This window comes from Crocodylus porosus, unplaced genomic scaffold, assembly GCF_001723895.1.
Source record: "Crocodylus porosus isolate Cpor-Errol unplaced genomic scaffold, CroPor_comp1, whole genome shotgun sequence".
Taxonomy (NCBI): domain Eukaryota; kingdom Metazoa; phylum Chordata; order Crocodylia; family Crocodylidae; genus Crocodylus; species Crocodylus porosus.
Window position 1 is genome coordinate 49,679,959 of NW_017728907.1, and position 2,593 is coordinate 49,682,551.

The 2,593-nt window shown below is 40.7% G+C and overlaps 1 protein-coding gene across 1 annotated transcript in view; it reads right to left on the minus strand.

Annotated features, from left to right (window-relative positions):
• Positions 1–2,593, minus strand: part of TRABD2B (TraB domain containing 2B) — a 406,241-nt gene that overhangs the window by 301,263 nt on the left and 102,385 nt on the right. The gene's annotated exons all lie outside the window — the stretch shown is intronic.

Sequence of the window (2,593 nt, forward strand, 5' to 3'; positions counted from 1 at the left end):
TGCTGGGATCCTATGACCCCAGCTGACTTCCTGCCCTTTGGGCAGGGGGCTGGACTCGATGATCTCCCGAGGTCCCTTCCAGCCCCGATGTCTACGAAATCTATGAAATCTACATCCTGAGATCAAATTGCTGAAAGAAAGTCCTGGATTTGGACCCAGGAACATAAGGGATGTGAATATGGTGCTCCCGTCATGCCAATCCATACAACCGACTATTAGCTTGGAGGAAACTGAATGCTGGACCTAATCTTTCCAAATCCATTCAGGAAAATTCATTTCTCTCTAACTTAATTACCGAGTGCTTTTATACACAGTCATTAAAGACAATGGAAAGGTTTCCATTGATTCCTGTCATTTTATCTTCAGACACAAATTCATCCATGCTACAATGATTTGAGTTAGTTGGTCTAATAAAAGATACCAGATTTACCCAAAGAACCTTGTCTGCCTCTGTGCTACCGATCACTCACCGGTCCATCTCTCTGTCTACTTTTGGTTAAGCTTAAATCTTAGCCCGTCTCTACGATCTCCTCATAGACATCTTGTCATTAGCTCAGGCTCAATAAGAGACAGACCTCTCAATGGTTCCCTCCAGGACTTCCAAGCTGCCCCTTTCTTGATCACAGTGACAACACCATTCTGCCACTTGCTCACATCTGTAACCTGACTGTCATCTTTGATTCATACCTCTCTCTAGCTCCTTACGTCAAGGCTATTTCTAAATCTGGCAGATTCTTTCAGCGTAGCGGCTCAAAAATATACACTTCTTGATCCATCCACATGGCTTCAACTCTTGTCCAGGCTCTCAGGATTGCATATTTTCTCCTGCCTTGATGAGCACACTCTTGTCCTACCAGTAATAATCTGGAAAGGCTGCTGCACAGATCACTTTCCTAGCCCATCATTTTGGTCATCTCACCACTCTGTGCATCCCTCCGTTGGCTTCTTCTTCCCTACTCCTTCACATATCAACCACTTCTCTTCACTGGCAAGGCCATGCCTGTCTCATGCCCTCCTTACTTACCATCTCTGACTCATTATCGAAAAGTCAGGTTATACCACTGATCAGTCCATGGTACTAGGTTTGGTTGGCCACTTGTGCCTTCTCCCATGATGCCCCCAAAAATAGGAATCCCTTCCCTCCATACACAGCTACAGAGCTACTGTTCTCTTTCCTCCTTGAATTCTTCCTTAAATTCCTTCTTGCCTATGAAAAATTTGATAAGAGGTCAGGTGGAGCAATCCTGTAGCACTGCATGTAACACACGTGTCTGTATCCATCTGCTGTCTCTTGTCTTCGATTGTTTGGTCCTAAAGCATCAGCCATTGTTTTATTTTGGCTTTGTACAACATCTAGCTCAGAGAGGTCGTGGTCTGTGACTAGGCCTTCTAGGAAATATGGTAATCAATAATAATGATGTTGAGTGCTGCAACCATGAGGCTGAAGCTGCCAAAACAATTGCACTTTTGTGCAGTGGGAAAACTTCAGAGAACACCAGATCCTTGGGCAGTTCCAGTTGCTACATCTCCACTTATTTCAGCACCCAAAGATCGGCCTACTGTGTTGAAGATACATGGCAAAGGATAAAGGTTGTTGATTATTACAGGAACATGGGAAATGGCTTTTGCCCTCAGCAATGTTTACGAAATAGCTGTTCTACTTACTAAAGCTTGCCTACATCTGTGATGGGAGATAATAATATGTGACTTATGTTTTGTCCTTCACTAGCCTTCTATTTTTAGTAATATTCTATCAATCAGTCAGGAATTAGTGTCAACATTATGTGTTGTACATAATTATAAACCAATAAACTGGGAATGGACAGTGAAGAGTCAAAATAAACAGTTTATGAATACCCCATGTGAGTTCTCATAAACAGGCCCATTGAACTGTTATGTAAAGCACATAGCTTTGAGTTTCTGCTGAAATCAAAAAGTCTAAATTTACTAAATAATTTTCATTTGTAATGTTAAATTTGATCTGCTCAAGAGAACAGTTACAGCTGTGTATTTGCTGAGCTGTACAAGCATGGATATTATAGCACATGCAGCCATTAGAAAGCAGACATCTAGAGCCACTTCATAACTTGCAGTGCAGCAGAAGGAAGCTAATGGAGTTTCATCCAAACAAAACACTTACTTGATTGGAAAGCACAAAGATAATTGATTGGAAAGCACAACTTGGATACCTTCTTTTCATAGTCACAGTATTACTTGCATATCTCCAGCGGGTATAAATGTGAAAAAATAAGATAAAATGAAAAAAATAGATCTACACAGTAAATTAAAAATATGAATTATTTGCTTCTTAAAGGCACATCCCCAGATATTTGAGGATTTGGTTAAACTTAAACTGTCGTGTCTAAGTCACCAGTGTGGACATGACAAGTTTTATAGAACAAGTGCCTACCAGTAAGCTTCAAACCATTCTGGGATGTTTTTTGAGACATACACATTTCTTTTTTAGGATTTAACATACTGTGATGACATTAACTGAATTTGAACAATGAAGGAAGAATGTTATTGCCTGTTTATAGATTCATAGCTTCATAGATGCTAGGGTCGGAAGGGACCTCAATAGATCATCGAGTCC